This window comes from Sarcophilus harrisii, chromosome 4 (genome assembly GCF_902635505.1).
Source record: "Sarcophilus harrisii chromosome 4, mSarHar1.11, whole genome shotgun sequence".
Classification (NCBI taxonomy): Eukaryota; Metazoa; Chordata; class Mammalia; order Dasyuromorphia; family Dasyuridae; genus Sarcophilus; species Sarcophilus harrisii.
Window position 1 is genome coordinate 428,124,346 of NC_045429.1, and position 7,515 is coordinate 428,131,860.

Here is a 7,515-nt window from a genome sequence, read left to right on the forward strand (position 1 = left end):
TGCAGCTAGAGCAACTCCATTGGGCTGGCTACATTGTTTGAATGCCAAATGTATACTTGCCCAAATGTCTATCTAAATGCCCTTCCAAGTATTCACCTGAGCTCTAGGAGATGCTGAGGGTCCAGATCTAGGAAATGTAATAGCTCTGGCTTTGGGGATAGTGGCTGCCGATATGGTTTTCTACCAAGAAGCAGTGAAGTAGACCCAAAGGCCAATGAGCTGTCCCTGAGTTTAAATCTGGCTTTGGACACTTACTGGCTCTGTGACCCTGGGCAAATCACTTAACCTGTTTGCCTCAGTTTCCTCAACTGACAAATGAGCTGCAGAGGGAAATTACAAACTATTCCAGTATCTTTGCCAAAATGAGACACAAAGAGTCAGACTGGACTGAAATAACTAAACAACAATGGCACCTACCCCTCAGAGTTGTTTTAATCATCAAATGAGTTAAAACTGTTAAGTATTTAGCATGGTACCTAGCACATAATAAGCACTACATAAAGGTTAGTACTGGAGAAAGAGGAGTAGATTGGCTTCTTGTAACCTAGAATCAATTCTGTGGTGATGGCTCTTTCCTTAGCTAGTTTCACAAGTTCTAAATCATGATCCTGAAACTGATTCCTCCTTTAATCAGTCTTTTCCCTCCAAGTCTATGTGAATGCTTCCTGGCTAGGTAGTTTTATATTATTTTAGAAAAATCATGAATAGCCTGATCACTCTGAGTATTTATCACATTCACTTTCACTGCAGAACTCATTCTTATCTCTGATGCAATTGGATCTTAGAGAATACTAAACCACAGATTGTTTTTATTTTTAAATCATATTGTGATATGTACACTTGAACTCAATTTGGGCCAGGGCAGTTCTGGTTGGCTGGTATACAATTCAACACTTATTAGAATACAGGACAATAAGATGTTGTCTGTCTACATATAAAATTGAGTTCTGTAAACGTGATCTTGAAAATTACCAGTTACAGCCAGCTTTAAAGCCCAAATTATCATTTTGTGAATGAAACAAGTCACAGCAGACTGGAGAACACCTGCCTGCCTTAAAGCTCTGCAGTGCTTTTTCCTCTTTTGCCTTCCTCCATTAGAATGCAAGCTCCAGGGAGGAGCCTGGGAGGATGACAGAGTAGGTTGGTAAATCAAAGACAAAAATAACTCTTTGAAGATTAGAATTTGGCAAGGGCAAGCCAGTGAAACTCTGAGAGACCAAGAAATAACAAAACAGATTGTAAAGAATGAAAAAATAGAACATCAGAAAAACATAAGAAACATGAAACATGAGAAAAATGATAGATCTGGAGAACAGATCAAGAAGAGAAAATATAAGAATAATTGGACTGCCTGAAAGTTGTGACTCCCCCCAAAAAAAGGACCTTTACCCAATAATGCAAGGAATAATCCAAGGAAATTGTCATAGAGTGATAGAACAGGAAGGAAAAGTAGAAATAGAAAAAAAAATCCACCAGTCACTACCTCAATGAGATCCTTTATGGAAAAACATATAGGAACATTATTGCCAAATTTCAAAAATCCCAGATTAAAGAGAAAATTTTGCAAGAAACAAACACACACACAAAACCACAATTCTAATATACCAGAGCTACAAATAGAATTGTATAGGACTTATCAGCAGTCACAATAAAAGAATTCCAGTCTTGGAATCATATCTACATACAATCAAAAGAATTAAGCCTGCAGCCAAAAATATGTAAATTTTATAGCAAAATTATGCATAAGTTGAATGAGAAAAAAATGGTCATTGAGTGAACTTGCCAATATTCAGGACTTTTTATCAAGCAAAGTGGAACTTAATAGAAAATTAAACATATGAGAGGCAATATCAAAGATCAATTACAAGGAACTCAACACAAATTTTTTATATTTTTTATAAATGGGAAATGTATAAGATTGTCATCAACAATAGAGCAGTACAAAAGTAGTTTTAAGGCAAAAATAGTAACTCTGTAAATGAGGTGCAGAGGAAGAATAGACACAGAGGCAGTAGAAAGGGGAAGAGGGCTTGTAGTTCTGAAAATCTATTCATAATCAGGAATGGGTTAAATAGGTAACACTAAATATATACCATAAAGGGTATAGCACCCTCCAAAATCTATTTAAAAAATTAAGGGGGGGGAAGGATGGGCAGACCAGGAAGCAAAGGGTGTGGGAAGACAAGGGAGGGAGCTATGGGTGGCGGGAGGTTAAGTAATAGCAAGCAAGTTAGGAGCAGAATTAAAGCAATGAGTCAGGAGGGATAGGAAAGATATGTGTATCTGTATGTGAGGGATGGGGGTGAGGTATATGTGTATATGTCTATGTCTATATCTATATATGTAAACACAAATATATTCTTCCTTTACTATTCTGCTTAGGGGTGGGATGAAAGGGGGAAAAAAGACTAAACTAAAAAAGGTGAGCCATAGAAAATAAAAGAACAATTTACAAGGAAGTAAAGAAAAGGTGGACTCTCATGAATCTAATTTCTTCTACTAATATTTATACTTTCTTTATCTGGTAATTTTTTGTCATATATTTTGAATCCTCTCTGATGTTCTGCTGGACACATGACAATGTTCTCTTTTGTTTTGTTTCATTTTGTTTTGTATTCCTGTTCTTGGTTATCTTTTTCCCAATTCTGTTTTTTTTATAATAAAACAAATTATTTTTAAAAGGGGAAAAAGACATAGAACTAGGTGGATTTACAATTAACTTCTATTAAACATTCAAAGAATAATTAATTTCAATATTAAGCAAACTATAAAAACATAAAAAGATAGAATTTTGATCTTATTCTAAATGAGGGATAGACAAAACAAAGAGAGAAAACTCTGGACCCATAACCCTAATGAGTATTTTATATTAATATTCAACAAAGTAATAGCAATGCCATCTTTAAAGATTATCCACCGTGATAAGATCATATTTATAACAGGAATACAGGACTGTCTTACTTTTCCATTCATATTCTCAGCACTTCATATAATACTCAGCATGTGGTAAGCATTTAATGAATGCTTCATTCATTCAATTAGAGAGGATCCCTAACCTGCTCAAATCACTTTCCTTGTTTCTAGCTTTACCTCTTTGCCTCTGTCTCCTAAGGTGTTTAACCTGATCAGCAGAGGTGAGGCACCCAAAGATGTCACAATAAAGTTCATTATCTATTATTCCATGGGTCAGCCTAATACTTTATATTCATTACACCTTTCAGCTCCCATCTCTACAACTGCTTCTCCATATAGTGAAGGATTCTGGAATTTTAATCTATATCAAAATGCTTTATCATCTCAGAGAGGGGGGAGGTGAGGAAGGAAGAAAGAAAACTATAACTCAAAAAACCTTTAAATGAATTCTTAAATTTTTCTTGATTATGTAACTGGGGGAAATATTTTTTAAAATACTAAAAATATATAACACACACAGAACTTGATGTGTGGGAATGTTCTCTGCACCCTCCCTACCTCTAAGGAGGCCTTCAATGCCCTTAAGCAGAAGCAATATCCACAAGGGGACAGTTGATCTATAACCCATCTTCTTAAACTGTGGTTTGTGACCCCATATGAAGTCTTATAATTCAATATTAGGGTTGCAAAATTATGATTTATTATAAGTAAATGTTTGATTTCTATACCTATTTTATATACGTATATACCCAAGTCATGTAAAAATGTCTTGGGCAAAAAGGGGTCGTAAGTGGGAAAATGTTTTAAGAATAAGGCACACACACATACACACATACACACTCACTCACAAATTAAAAAAAAAAGAATCAGGCATACAAAACATCAAAAACAGAGCCTCTGAGGCACTATATTCTTTGCAAACCTTTAACTTTTCCTTAGCAACTTTAAGTAATATTGCTCTTCTCTTTGACCTGAGAATGCCATCTGAAAACAATTATAGTTTTCTGTAGTGTGTACATTCAGACTGGACTATATACCATGTGACCTCCTTGTGTTAATTTATTGGGTTACTAATAGAAAGTCTCACATTCAGAAGGTCTCTTCCCATACCCCTGTATCTTCCTTATCTAGAGAGAATATTATCTTTTTTAAGGAATCATGTGTAGGTAGGATGAGCAGTTATGAATCTCCTAGAATGTCTCTCTTCCCCTTTTGGATAACTCCCTATAGATGTTGGAAGGCTCCACAGTCTCAACTAGATTACAGGTGCAACCAATGAATTGTGCTCTCTCTAGTTGTGTATTTGACATCTGACCCAGAAGGTCAACAGCAGTAGGTGACTGATAATCTCATAGCATACAAACAGTCCCCAAAGTCTGAAATCAAAGAAAACATTTTCATGGTCCATTCTTACACAATAAAAGGTAATCATTAATGCCTACATGTTCCACTTCTATCACAGTGGGAATATACTCATTGGTGGCTGAAAATGTAGTAGATTAGTGCTTCTGTCCAGCATAGAAAGTCTTTCATAACTTAGCCTCCATGTACCTTTCCAATTTTATAATTTACTCCTTAAGACCAAGTGAAACTTACTATAGCTGTCCCACAAACAAGACCTTCCATCTCTCAGTTCCAGGTATTTTCTCTTTCTGTTTCCCATGACTCTCCTTCATATACTCCCACCATGGATGTCACTGGGTTCCTTTAAGTCCCATCTTCTATGGGAAAACTTTTCAAACCCCTCAAGTCCAGTGCCTTCCATCTCTTAATTATTTCCCATTTATCCTGCATACAGCTTGCTTTGTATATATTTGTTTGAAAGTTGTCTCTCCCATTAGATTGTAATGCTTCTCCTTAAAGGTTTGTTGTCGTTCACTTGTTTCATTCACTTCTGACTTAGCAACCCCTTTTGGGATTTTCTTGTCAAAGATACTGAAGTAGTTCTCCATTTCCTTCTTCAATTCATTTTACTGGGGCATACAGCTAGCACATGTCTGACTCCTGATTCCTGACCCTGAGCTCTATCTAATGTACCTCTTAGCTGACTTCCTTAATGGTGGACACTTTTTCGCCTCTTTTTGTATCTGCAGAGCTTAGCATAGTGCTTGACACATAGTAGGCACTTTATAAAGGCTTATTGATTGATTGATTGATGTCATCCTGGACAAGTTCCCCCTCTTCTAATTTAGTCCTGTTTTCAGAAGCTCTCCTTGGTCCTATGTAACATATGGGGAATTTTTCCCTGTCTGGTTATTGTCCTCAACCAGGAAATATGGGAATCTCTATCTAATACCAATCAGTGTATTATCACAAACTTCCCTTGCAGAGTCATGAATTGGAGAAGAAAAAATCTTCCAGAAAAGAAGAAAACAAATAAAACATAACAGTGTTCATGAAATCAGAAGGAAGACCTGTGATCTAACATCTTTGGCCTTTGCTTTGTTTTATTTCTCAACTTCTCATGAGTCATCCTAGAGACAAATGGATGAGGATATTGAAATTAGCTGGAGCTGCTTCTGAAAATACTTAGGCTAGGAGGTGTCACAGGGCACTCAGGGACTTATAGGATAAGCTTTGAAGGATGGAGATATGATCAGGCTTCCCTTATGAATCATTTCACGATGAGTCAACAGTGTGAAATGGAAGTTAAAAGCTACTATCACAGTCATGAGAAACCATGAGAGATATAACTTATCTGGAATAAGGAAGTGATGGATCCATTCTGATCAAAGCACATCTGGAATATTGGGTTCAGTTCTAGGGGCCACTAATAAGGAATAACTTTAATTAGCTAAGACATACCTAGGGTAAGAAAACTAAGATGGTAAAAATCCTTTGAGCCATGACTTATGAGGATGGGTGAATGATATGAGTATATTTTATCATATAAGGATCAAGGGAAAAAGTTATAGCTAATGTAGTTGAGAAATTAATCAGAGAAAAAAGAAAAAGTCAACATTATAAAGAGGTAACTACAAACTTGATTCCAGGGGGAAATAGTAATAGTTAGATTTATCCATAAATAGAATGAGCAGTGTTAGGAGGCATTGCTTTTTTTCTTTCTCCATGGTAGGTCTTCAAGCAGGATCTGCATGATCACCTGTCAGGTATAAGTATTCTCTTTATGAAATTAGTAAGAAGAATTGACTTCTGAAATTTCTTTCAATTCTAATATTTTGTGCGTCTGTGACCTGGTCCACTGTCGTTTAGTAGCACATACTCACTAAATATGTGCTGTGTCTGCCAGGATTCCATAATAGTGGAAAGAAAACCTAGAAACCAAACATATTTCCCAGGATTGTGTTGAAATATATAGCCTATCTATTTTTTAATTCTAAATCAAGAAGGTCTTAAATTAATAACTATCTAAAATGAGACTCCTGAAATCAATATGAGTATGCTTGATACTTGTTGTCAATGGCCTTGATTTGGGGATGCAACATGCTCTTATCTATGTATTTGTCCAAACCATTAAGTAACCCTCTTTCTGTAACATCTTCATATAGCAAAAATTTATATAACACTTTGATGTTATAACAAACTTTGAGTATGTTATCTCATTTGATATTTGATCACTACAACTCTGTGACATAGGTGCAATTAATAACTCTGTTTTACAGATAAGGAAACTAAGACAGAAAAAGGTTGAGGAGTTTGCTCAAGATCACACAGCTAATAAATGATTCAGGTAGGAATTTTTTTGACTCCAGGCCCAGTATTCTATCCACTGTGCCATTTAATTGCAGTGATATAAATAGCTATTAGTTATAGGAGAGTAATTAGGTGGTACAGTGGATAGAGTGTCAAGCCTGAAGCCAAGAAACTCATCTTCATGTGTTCAAATCTGGTCTCAGATACTTATTAGCTATGTAACCCTAGGCAAATCACTTTACTAGTATTAGTTTCATTTTCTTCCTCTGTAAAAGGTGGGAAGTGATAATAGTTCCTACTCCCTAGACTTATTTTTAGGATTAAATGAGATAATTGTAAAGTGCTCAGCCCAGTGCCTGGTATATAGTGAGTGCTATATAGAAATATTAGCTATTATCATTATGATGATCATGAAATTGCTGTTGCCTCCCCCCACTAGTGAGTAAGCTTTTCTAGACCAAGGACTTTTACCATTTTTCTATTTGTATCTACTGTGTTTAGCATAGTGTTTGGTATATAATAAATACTTCATAAATAAATACTTCATAAATATTTTTCCATTCATTCATTCGTTTTAATTTGAAAGCATCTCATAGAAAAATATTTAAAAATGCTTGTCTACACAGTAAGTATGTAGAGATTCCTTTCTCTTTGTATAGCAGTTTTCTAAAAGAAAATGTTCACTTAAATAGAGTGTGAAATTTTGTTTAGTAATAGTAATAATAAGTAACATAGAGATGGCACTTGAAGGTTTGCAAAGAGTTTTACAAATATTATTATCTCATTTGGTCCTTAAAACTCTGGGATTAAGTGTTATTATCTCCATTTTACTGATGAGGCAGAGATTAAGAGACTTGCTCAAGCTCACAGAGTTAGCAAGCATCTGAAATTGAATTTGAACTCAGGTTGTCCCAGCTTCAAGGTTAATACTCTATCTATGGTACCACT